Here is a 12,284-nt window from a genome sequence, read left to right as displayed (position 1 = left end):
TCTGAGTAGCATGAATCAACTCCCCCAGGAAGGGCTGGATCCTCAAACTCAAGGCCTTTGCCAAGACCTTGTATACAGTATTGAGGATCGTAATAGGCCTCCAATGCCGAATGTCATCCGATACTCCCTCCCCCTTGGGGATAAGATAGATCAAGCCCTCTGAAAAGCTCTGCGGCATCACCCCAGTGTCCAAAACATGTTGAAAGCCCCTGCGGAGGCCTGGCCCCAAAAGGTCCCAATAACGCATAAAAAAGGCCGGCGTCAGTCCGTCCTCCCCTGGGCAACTATGTCGCGGCAGGACCCTCAAGGCCTCGGCAAGCTCAATCTCTGACAGAGGCGCACCTAGAACTGTGCGCATATGGTCTGTGACCCTCCTCTGCACATGGGCCCACACAGTCTGTCTGCATACATCTCGATCCTCAGTGGCTGGCTCCGCTGAAAGCAAGTCACGATAAAAAGCAGTGGCAATGGCTCTGATCTCCCCGAGCTCAGTAGCTATCGATCCATCCGGTCTAGCAAGCTGGCGAACCCCTGCTCGCGCATGACGGGGTCCAGTGATCTCAAAAAACTCCCCAGTCACTCTATCACCAAGCTGCGTCCACTGAGAGGCCTGACGACGATAGTAAAACTCATGTCTCTGCTCCTCTGCCTCTCTAACCTCCTGGCGTGCCTGGCTCAGCTGGGACGCCACCCACTCACATGCAGGCTGCTGCTCCTGAAGGCGCTGTAGCGAAGCAAGGCTGCGTCTCAGCCGTTGCTCCCGCTCGCGAATCTCTCCCAGTCGTGTCAAAGCTGCAGCGTGTAGAAAAGAGCTAAGATCAATGAGTCCCTGGGCACACTGGCCCGCTGAATCCTGGTCAGAGCACTGACTATCATGCCAGATCCTCTCAATGTCCTCAGCGAGACTGGGGTCTGCAAGTACCCTCTCTGGGATCCTCAACTGCAAGCTGGGCTCCCGTGTCCCCTCCTCCAAAGTCAGTATAACTGGCGCATGATCTGAAAATGAGGTGCCAGCAAGAATGCCGACGGAGCCCCCTCGCTCCCCCAACCAATCGCCCACATAAAAGCGATCAATCCGAGATAGATTAGTCCCTCCCTGCCGGCGATCCGACCGAGAGAAACTAAGACTGTCCTGAGACCGGGAGAAAGCCCCATGCTGCCATGCGTCAGTGATCCTCAGTGTCATACAAAACCGGTCCCAAGCTGCAAGCTCCGTGCCGTGCACTGTAACATGACTGCCTCCCACCCTATCTGCCGGGTCCTCAAGCATGTTGAAGTCTCCCCCAACACACCAATGTGCGGCCTCTGGCAATGCATCTGTAACCTGAGTCCAGAACTCTGCTCTGGCACTAGCATGATTGGGCGCATAGATGTTGAGCACACCCAATAGCTCATCATGCATCCTCAGAATGACATACTGTGCTCTACCAGGCACAATGATCCCTCGGTCCACAATGGCCTGCCGCCATGCATCTGCAATAACCATGCATACTCCTCCCTGTCCACCCAACGGACCAAACCCTGCAGACCAGAAAGTGTCCCATCTACCAGGCATCACCGAACCATATCTCCGGATCCTGCTCTCACCCAAGTGGTGCTCCTGCATCATCAGAATGTCAATGCTGCCACCAACCAGACATCTCTGTAGCTCCTGCCTCAAGCAGCCTCGATAGCGTATAAAGTGTGCTCCGCCAAGGCCCTGTACATTCCATGAGATGATCCTCATGGATGTCCTACTGAGGTGGATGCTGTCTCAGCCGTACGGCGGGCCTTCGCAAGCGGCTTGGATGGAGAGTAGTCCCCATCCGAACGGCTGCGAGTCTGCCCACCCGGTGTACTGCAAGAATCCCGGATCAGGCGCCAGTGGCTGTGACCCATGGCGACTGCCTCCTGCTCTGACATAGTAACCTCGTGAATGCTCACATATCCTGGGTCGCGCGCCAAATCTGCAACTATGCGCACGACCAAATGCCGAATCCCGGATGTATCCACACCCCCGGGATCCAAGACAAAATGAGCCAACTCCCAAAGTCGGCCTAGCACATCTGTAACCTCCAAATCGCTCATGTGATGAGAAAACTCAACTGCCTGAGTTTTCAACGTGCTGAGAGCGAGCTCTAGAGTCCACTCCCGGTCACAAGGTCCACATAGAGGGAACGAGAAGGCCACTGCTGAGTCTAGTGCCTCCTCCCCGCGGGCCGGAGGTATCACTACATGCACTCGGATGGGTGCTGGCTCATGGGGGCCCTCTGCTCCAAAAAGTTGTGTGAAGGTATAATCAAACGCCGCCGAGCGCTGTCGAATGCCGAGGCGACTCAGCCGACTACGAATAGATGAAATCCGTGAGGCCCTAATCGGCATAGGTCTCCTCTGTGATGCTCGAGCGAGGTCAGTGCTCAGCGCCCTCCGGACTGCAGGTGAGCGCCAGGGAGCTGCCAGGACCTCCCGGGAAGGCGAGGCGGGCGGAGGGGGAGGAGGGGGAGGCGAGGGAGGAGGAGAGGGAGCCGTTGCCGAGACCGGAGCGGGGGCGGGAGGAGGCGATGGTGGAAGCGAGGCGGTGGGAGGGGATGGGTGTGGGGGAGGTGAAGGAGGGGGAGCTGGCATCTCCTGGTCCTCGGTCGTTGCAGGGGTCTCCTCCTGAAGGGGAGCAAATCTGTTCCTCACGGGAACCCAGTGAGGCTGAGACTGTGGCTGCTGCTGCAGCGGTACCTGGGCGTGCTGCTGTGGCTGTCTCCCTCGACGGCGCCCCTGTCCAGGCTGCCACTCCGAGGTCTCTGTGGCCTGAGCAGGTGTCCCTGAGGCAGCCTGCCGAGCCGAATCTGTGGGCGGGCCATCCGTGGCCTGCTGCTGTGGTGAGGGCCGAGGTCTCCTGCGAGGGCAGGCCTTGGCCAAATGACCGACCTGCCTGCAAATGAAGCACTGGTTCGGGAGCCCCGAGAACTCCACTCTCTGATCTATCCACCCCCCCCCTATCCTAGGTAGCTGAATGACCTTAGGAAGGGAGGAGATGTCAGATACCAACACTCTGACCGAAGGTAGCCCAGCTGCTCTGGCCACCACTGAAGCTGCTGAGGGGCCCGTCTCAAGAACCGAGCCCACCAGTGCTCCGAGCCTGGAGAGGAGCGGAAGATACTCCCGGCGGAGACCAGGGAAACAAACTGTAATATGGAAGAGGCGCTCTCCCTGCTCCGCCGCCGCTGGGTCAAATCCATGCTGCCAAGGCCTGAAGAAAGCCCGAGCACCCCTGATATCCAGAGGACTCATGGCAAGGACCTTGGCAACGCTCTGGGCGGCCTCGAACTCGATCTGATAATGTCCCCGGCCCAAGAGCTGTACATCAAGGATCTTGCCCACATCTGCAAGAAGGCGAGCCTGAAGTAGATCCCTGATCTCCCCTCTGCTGGGGCGAGTGCCGACTATACGGCAGATGGTGGAGTGAGCCTGAAGGCGTTCCACCTCTGCGGTGAGGCTCACTTCCTCTTCCGGCGAAAGAGAAAGCCTGATGGGGATGACCTCGGTGGCGGGCGAGGGGGCTGCGGAAGAGTCCCTCTGAGACGAGGCGGGAGGAGTCTCCATCAGAGTCTGAAGCTCAAGCGAAGGCGAGGCGAAAGCGGAAAACCTGCAAGAAGCGGGCTGCACACCAAGAGGCGGAAGGACGGAAGACGAAGAGGGGAAAAAAAACAAAAACCCCCAAGGGGTGAAAAGCAGCACGACAGAGGAGGGAAGGGGGGGGCGGCGAAAAAAAGGGGAGGAGAGGCCCAGAGGGGGGGGGGCGGCGACAACGCGAGGAGGAGGGAGGCGGGGCGCTGCTGAGTGGAGGCGGCGAGAGGAGGCGAAGAGGCGGGGGGGCGACCAGGCGGCAGCAGGGGGGGGATGACGAAAAGGCGGCAGCGGGGGGGAAGGCGAACAGGCGGCAGCGGGGGGGAACAGGCGGCAGCGGGGGGGGGATGGCGAACAGGCGGCAGCGGGGGGGGTGGCGAAATGGCGAAGAGGGGGGCGCAGCGGCGAGGAAGGAAGGGGGGGCGGCGCAGCAGCGAGGAAGGAGAGGGGGGGCGCAGCGGCGAGCAGAGGGAAGCAAGCGGGGGGCGGAAGGAAAACAGGCGCGAGGAGGAGGGGGGGGGAGCGAGGGTGCGCAGAGCAGGGTGGAGGCGGGAGCTTCAGCGAGCGGGTTCTCGTCCTGGATTCTATTATTGTGCAGTATTAGTTTTGAAGTTTTGTGTTTGCTAATTCTTGTGAGTGTTCTCTTGTATACACCGCACGTTGCATTCTCTTAACATATTCTTTCAATAGTAATTGTGAGGATTGCCATCTCTGAATAAGCAATGTTTAGTCCACATGGTTTAATCTGCATGTTGGGTGAAGTACATGTATTGTTTGATGATGAGAGTACTCACAATTTTATTGATGCTTCTCTTGTCTAGAGATTGCATATCCTAGTGGCGTCGAGTGACCATCGATATGCGGCCAACCTTGCTCAAGGCATTACCTAATGTTGGCAAAGTCACTTAGAAAGGAGATTTCAAGTCTCCTAGAAAGAGCTTTCTTTTCTAGATATGTGGCTTGATAGCATAGATGTTAGGGTAGAGAAAGGCAAGTACAATAAGTACAAGCTTATGGAATGGAGTGAGGAGCTGAACAAATGTTTCAATGAGTTGAAACATAAGGCTATGACAGCTCCTATGCTCCAAATTGTGGATCGTAGGCTAGTTGCTTTTGAGAGTAAAAACCTGACTGATCCACATATTAAGTGGCCAACATGTGAAAAGAGCTTTATGCTGTGATTTATGCTTTTAAAAAGTGGAGACATTGCATGGCTCTACTTTTGTTGTCTATGTGGATAACTCATCACTGAAATACTTTTAAAGGGACTCATATGGACGAGCTCTTCGCCATGGTACTCGCCGATTCTTGTGGTTTGGAAATGAAACTCGCTGAGGTTGCGTAACAAGCTTATCACTGCTAAATCACATTAATCCACTTTTAACCATGGCTGAAAATTGAAGTAAAACTCGTGGACTTTAAGCCAACAATACTTGAGCTAAATAGATGAAAGAATAAATGAGAGAGAGAGAGACGACACAGCATAGACCCGGAACGGTCGGGCCCCTTCACATGAATATGAGTTATTCCTCCAGAATCTTACAAGTGTATGGGTTGATTTAAATCAGCATGGTACCGCCATCAAACAAGATAGAAAACAAAGCCTTTGGAATCTCCTAGTTTGTATGTGGTGGCCTACCACACACACACACACACACACGTGTTGGAGAAACTCACCCGTCTGTGTGCCACCCCAATGGCCTACCAATGGGTCACACAACCGGTTGTCTTCTCTTGTGGCAAGGATGCCCACAAGAGTGAAGTCCTTTGATGAAGAAAATCAGCAAGCTCTTCTTCAACTCTTCAAAGCCTCTTCTTGAGTAGCATCTCCGTCTTCACATGATAGCCTTCTCTCTTGAAAAAAAGAAAAATGGTTCTCTACACTTGGTAGAGAAGAAGCTAGTCTTCAAAAATGCACAAGTTTACATGAACTCTCCTCTTCCAAAATGAAGGGAATCACCTCCTTTTATAGGTGAATTTCTTTCTAAAAAGCTTTCTTAGTTCAAAATAGAAAAAGATTACACATGTTAGGTTGCATGGGAAACTTTTACACATGTTTTAGTTTGCATGGGAAACTTTTACACATGTTTAGTTTTGCATGGTAAACTTTCCTTTGTCAACAAATAGAAAGAGTTAGTTCTCTTTCCCTCTTTGGAAAATAGAAAGAGATGCTTATAACTCAAGTTTTAAAACGAATTTGCATGTGCAATTGAAGAGACAGTTGTTGAGATGGCCTGGGCGCCACCTCAAAAAAAAAGTTATTTTTTAAAAAAATTATTTTTTAATAAAAAAAATCAAATAAAAATTACCCGGGAGAGTTTTCGATTGCTCCGATTCCGATTCCGATTCCGATTCCAGCCTCTGTTTTTCCAAAAGATGATGGGAAAGGTCTCAAAATCGACCTCCAACTTAAAAGGTACATATCTTGTAAAACTATCAAAATTGAAAGTAGCTTAAGTAAGAAACATGCTTAACCTCCTGCAAAATACAAGTCACTAGATCAGCAACTAGTATTATGCACAAGTTTGATGTTTGAAGATGAATGCCTAAATGTTCAAGTATTCTCAAAATAAGCATCCAATGCAAGATCTTCAAACAGCTTATTGTGCATGTGCCTAAGGTGAGTACCATCCTTTCCATACACTTGTATCCATCTATACGCTCTCCCATAATGGTAAGAGTGCATAGTCCATCATGCTTATGAAGCATGTCCAATCATACTTTCCTACGTCGGGATGGAAGCACTTCCATTCACGCATGCAATATTATGCTCTCCTATTTCAGAATAGTAGCATGTCCAATCATGGTTCCTTGGAAAAGAACACATGTACAATCATGAAGTCTGCCATGCTAGGTCAGACAACATGTCCAAGTTTTATTAACTTCAAAATTCTTGATACAAAATTCCCTGTAAGCTGATTAGGGTTTTGGATTGGGGATTTCTCACAAATACAGGCGGGTGACATACCTGCTCCCTATATTGCAGTTGTCCTCAATTGAAAGGCATCGTGATAAGGATTTAATACATCTGGATAATCTTCAAGGTCTTCTTGATCCATCCACTGAGCATCAAGGGGTGGATAGTTCTTGAACTTTACCAGGAATTTCTTGATAATCTTTCCTTTAGGTGCTTTAATGTCTTTATGATATACAACCTGTTCAGGCTGTAATACCTATATAGTCTCTTCATGTACTGTAGGTGAATCTTCCATCAGTGGAGTAGAAGGTACCTCTCCATGATATGGCTTTAACAAGCTTACATGAAAAGTGTCACCAGGAGGTGAAACTTTTTGCAGTTGTTTTCCTTATTTACATTTTTTTAATAAATATATATATTTTTCTTTTCTTTCTCTTTGGTTGCTGTTGCTTTCCCCCGGTATCTCTTGGAAGGGCTTGGGCCATTGCAATGTCAGAATGGGTCAGCCAGTGGGACTTTGGACCAGTGGTTGGCTAAGCCTGAGAACTGCACTGAAAGATGACAGTGCCCAGGACATGGGCACTGAAAGATGAAGGACAGTGTCCAGGACATGGCCACTGAATGAGGGTATAGGCCAGTTTACATTAGTAAGTGGCCGCCACCGAAATGTGAATGTATCTTAAATTCTAAGCAAATTCTGAAGTGACCATAGTGGTCAAAGATGGTTAGGAGACCAAAAGGAATGCAGATGACATCATCCCTAAAATTTAGGGAACTGCTATTTTTGGCAGTGTCGGAATTGAAAAGTGTTCGCGTCAGTTTGTGCGGAATGTCAAGGGGACCAAAAGCTGACTAAGGACTGTTGTGAGAATGTGAACCAGTCAGGAGATTTTTAGCCTGGAAGATTGCATGTGGAAAAGGCTTAAAAATGTGCCAAGTGTCAAATTTTGGTGCATTTTCCTCATAGAGAAGAGGGAAGCGTGGGAATTTGGGAAGAGGAGGCTCATTTGCAACCATCGTGTGGTTTTGTTGCAAGAAAAACAGCTATGGTGGTGCACTCCCTTGCCCTACAACTCATGAATTGAGGGTTGAGCTTGCTCCCCACAGCCTCTCTCTCTCTTTCTCTCTCTTGCAGACTATGGAAATGCTTTCATAAGATAAAATCAGGTACAATTGTGTGAATTTCATGCTTATATGCAAAGGCCAGTTGCCTCTTTGAACAGGAACCGGTGTAGTTGGTTCCTACACCAAAGCAGGGACGGAAGAGGGTAGTAACCTCTTCAATACAATGCTGTTTCAGCACTGTTTAGGTGTTGTTTTTGGGCTGTTATGTTGCCCGGTTGATGCCAAAATGCAGTAGGACTTTGCTAAAGTCCTCCAGGACAATACAAGGGTTATTTTGGGTTGAAAACAGAGCTGAAAACAGGTTTGTGCAGAAAATTACAGCAAGCTGGGACTCCATTGGATAGTCTAATGCCTATGGAAGTGAGCCTGTCAGTTGGGACTCATTCTGAGATGTTATGGAACAGTTTTAGTGCAGTTATGCTGGCAAATTTCTCTCAGAATTTGTAAAACTCAGCTGATGCAAGTAGAGTGCTATGTTGCACTTGTGCTTTGTAATTTCCAACCTTTTAACAATAAAGAAATACCGCAAGGGGCGCCGGACTTCGGGGCCAATGTGCTGTTGAGCGAGGGAGCGAGGATTCTGTGATTGTGTGTCTGAGTTAGTCCAGGTTATTTGTGAATGAATTACCGCTTTATGTGTCCATAGACCGGTTTTATGGTTCCGTTGCCGGGATAGGGTCCTCTTTTCTGTAAGAGCCCGGACACGGATTGGATTGGGTGAACAGGAGACACACATAGTGAGGTACAACTGATTACAGGTGAGAAAGAGTACGGTCTCTTTCTTTGGATACAGGTTCCCTTAAACTTTCAGTTGACAGTATGACAGACAAAGGAAAAGGAAAGCTCCCTGCCGAAGAGAGTTCCTCTTCTACTCGCAGACAGCATATAGAGGTGACAGGTGCCCAGGCGTCAGCCTCTGCTCGGATGGAGCCAATAGTACAGCCAGCCTTGTTAGAGGAAGAACAGGAACAAGAGGATTTATTTCATGGTTGGTACCTTTGAACAGTTGGTGAAGAATCCCAAGATGAAGAGGTATTTGCAGTCAAGGACAGGGGATTCCCAGGCTAAATCATCTCAGCATGCAGTTGACAGGGCACAGGAACAAATGCCAAGGATGCCACAGCATGTAGAGCAGACACCAGCAGTGGCAGCTGATCCAGTGCAGCATGTTACACAGGCACAGGTACATGCATTTAATGGCCAGGAAAGTAATGTGCAAAGGGTCATGCCGACCATTCCTCCATTCCTTGCTTCCCAGCCTGGCTATTTTGGTGGTGGATCTGTTTTCCAGGCCATGGCTAGACGACCGCCCACAGTTTTGCCAGGATTGATGTCAAGAGGGTAACCAGGAATGATGTCTATGGAAGCTGTGAACCCTCTTTATGCCAATATAGGTGTGTAGCCCGGATTTCAAACTTATTTTAGTCCAGCTTTGGGGCCCGTAGCACCTGTCAGTGTGGCTGAATTTTCTCAACCTAGTGGACAAAAAGCAGTAAGGACTGATGCAGAAAAGGTGCAAAAGGATTACAAAGAAGGAGGTCAAGCAGTAAAGTTTGAGACTTTCAGTGGGATGCAAGACAAATTGAAAGCTCTGACTTTCATTCAGCAGTTTGATGCAGCATACACTGGGGGTAACTTTACAGAGTCTTCTAAGGTGCGGAAGGCTGCTACTTTCTTGAAAGGCAATGCATTGCAGTGGTGGACTTCATTGTTGATGCAAGGACAAGCACCTGCTACATGGATTCAGTTTAAACAGCAGTTCTCTTTTGCCTGGCTTACAAATACTTTTGAAGTGGATGTTATGACAACATGGCACAAACTTGATGCAGCCAACTGTGTAAATTTGGAAGAGTATAATAAGAAGTTTTGGGATGCACTCTTGCCAGTAACTTCCTACAGGACAGTGCCATTGTCAGAGCAAATAGAGAAGTATTGCTGTGGTTTGCCCAAAGAAATTAGGGATTATTGCATTAAGACCAACGTTTCTAACATGACTCAGCTCATTGAGAATGCAAACATGGCTAATGCATTGCTACAGGGAGGTTCATGTGGCTTTAAGAGCACAGCGAATAAGGAACCTCAGGGCAAACAGGAACCACTTGTGAAGAGGGATTTCCCACCTAGACCATTCTATAGAAAGAAGCCATTTGAGAAGAAGACTTACCTCAGAAAAGTGTTGGTCAAGGCAAAGGACAGAAGAGGCCACTATATGGCAAGTCATTTGAAGAGAGAAAGGCATTGATGCAAGCTGGGAAATGTTTCATCTGTGAACAGAAAGGGCATATGGCTGCAAAATGCCCACAACAGCCAACAAAAGATGCCGAGGATAAAGAAGGGCCACCCAAGGAGAAGACAATGCCGAGTGCAGGATTGGTACCTGACATGGTTGGTGACCAGCCATGTGATAATGCTACAGAATTGTGCAAAGCATGGGGTAAAATCAGAGATGCTACAGTGCTGATTTTCTTTGACCCTGGTGCTCGAGCCAACTTTATTTCACCGGCATTGGCAGCCAAGTTGGGAATTCGTGCTGAAGAGATGGGACCAGTTGGACAGGCTGATTTGGCATGTCCTGGGCATTCAGTTCCTGTCACTCCTATACTTGGCAAACTTCGTATGCATATACAGAGTTATGTGGACACAGAGGAGTTTCTTATCATGCCCTTGGAAGGATGTGATGTCTTGTTGGGAATTCCATGGTGTCATAGGAAACATGCAGTGTTGGATGCTTTCAACAGGAAAATCACAATTGTACATAGGGACAAGACTCATGTTTTGGATGTGAAGCTGAAAGGAGAGTCTGTCCCAGTTATTTCTGCTTCTGCTATAACTTCAGTAATGAAAAATCATCTTTCTGCGTACTTGGTTTTTGCAAAGCAAGTGAATGAAGTTGAACTGATTTGTCTACACTAGACGAAGGTAGTTTTCTTGGCTTATGCTCTTACTACCGCAGATTTGTAAGGCATTTTGCAGAGATTGCTTCACCGTTACATGCGCTTGAAAAGAAGGCCATTAAATGGCAATGGACAGATAAAGAGAAATCAGCATTTAGATGCCTGAAACAGAAAATGACTACAGATCCTGTGTTGACATTGCCAGATTTGTCTAAGTCATTTGTTGTGCAGTGTGATGCATGTGGGAACAGCATTGGTGCTGTCTTGATGCAGAATGGACGAGTCGTGGCATATGAGAGTAGAATACTCTCTGACACTGAGAAGAACTATCAGATTTATGAGAAAGAGCTGCTAGCTGTGATCCATGCACTTACTAGTTGGAAACACTATTTGCTTGGTGCTGATTTTGTTGTGCAAACGGATCATTAGACGCTCAGAAACTTTCTCACACAGGCAAAGTTATTAGAGAAACACATGCGTTGGGCAAATTTTCTGTCAATGTTCCATTTTCAGATAGTGCATGTGGAAGGCAAGAAGAATGTGGTTGCAGATGCATTGTCTCGCAAACCACAAGTGTCAGCTGTTTCTGTTTCTTATCACCAGGAATTGGATGATATGAAAGAACAGTATGCCAATGATGAAGATTTTTCCAGAATCTATGAGCAGCTAATGAATAATCAACATCATGATCACTATCTTCTGAAAGATGGCTTTCTCATGATGCATGGAAAGCTATGTGTGACTAAGCAGTTAAGGCCGAAAGTAATGCTAGAAAGTCATGCTCCACCGTATGCTGGACATCGAGGCATTGATGCTACAGTGAAAGCGGTAGAGACTTTCTTTTATTGGCCAGCCTTGAGACGTGATCTTGATGCTTATGTCAGATCTTGCCTAGTATGCCAGAAAGTCAAGTTTGATAGACAGAAGGCACCTGGTTATTGCAACCACTGCCTATTCCAGAGAGACCATGGGAAAGTATTGCCATGGACTTTATTTTTGATCTTCCAAGGACAACGACAGGCAATGATGGAATCTGGACTATAATATGTAGATTCAGCAAGCAAGCACACTTCATTCCTGTTAGAAAGAAGATAAAGCCCGAGCACATGGTTAAGATTTTCATGCAGAATATCTTTAAATACCATGGTATGCCACAGTCTATAGTCAGTGATAGAGACCCAAGGATGACTAGCTTGTTTTGGAAAGCATTGTTTGAGAATATGGGCACGACCTTGAAATTCTCATCTTCTTTTCATCCTCAAACTGATGGGCAGTCTGAAGAGGCTAACTCTACTGTCTTGGATCTGCTGAAATGTTATGTGTCAGAACATAAGGCAGCTTGGGAGCATTATTTGCCATTAGTAGAGTATGCCTACAACAATACAGTGCATTCCTCTACTGGCAAGGCGCCTTTTGAAATTGTTGAAGGTGGCAAGAAAGTACCTCCCATTCTGCAGACAAAGGATAAGATATTTGAAGCAGATCGGTATATTGAGGGATGGCAAGAAGCGTATAAGAAGGTCAAATATGCCTTGGAAAAGTCACAAGCTAAGCAGAAAAGAGCTGCTGACATGCATCGTCGAGAGCTCTTGTTTAAAGAGAATGACTGGGTCTTATTGCGCTTTGAAAAGGCACGACTGAGAAAAAGAAAGGACAAGGAACGTCTGTTTCCTAAGCTGAGTATGCGATATTATGGTCCTTTCCAAGTTTTAGAGAAGATAAGTGATGTAGCATACAGGCTGAAATTG

At 48.1% G+C, this 12,284-nt stretch overlaps 1 protein-coding gene and 1 pseudogene across 2 annotated transcripts in view; both read left to right on the top strand.

The window, feature by feature from the left end:
* The window catches only part of LOC147616352 (ubiquitin C-terminal hydrolase 12-like), a 62,789-nt gene that overhangs the window by 36,537 nt on the left and 13,968 nt on the right, over positions 1–12,284 (top strand). The gene's annotated exons all lie outside the window — the stretch shown is intronic.
* On the top strand, positions 8,462–10,965 carry LOC147616353 (uncharacterized; annotated as a pseudogene).

The sequence above is a fragment of the Cibotium barometz genome, chromosome 38 (genome assembly GCF_041138505.1).
Source record: "Cibotium barometz isolate CiBa-2024 chromosome 38, ASM4113850v1, whole genome shotgun sequence".
In the NCBI taxonomy this organism is placed as follows: Eukaryota; Viridiplantae; Streptophyta; class Polypodiopsida; order Cyatheales; family Cibotiaceae; genus Cibotium; species Cibotium barometz.
This window is presented reverse-complemented; position numbering and strand designations above follow the sequence as displayed.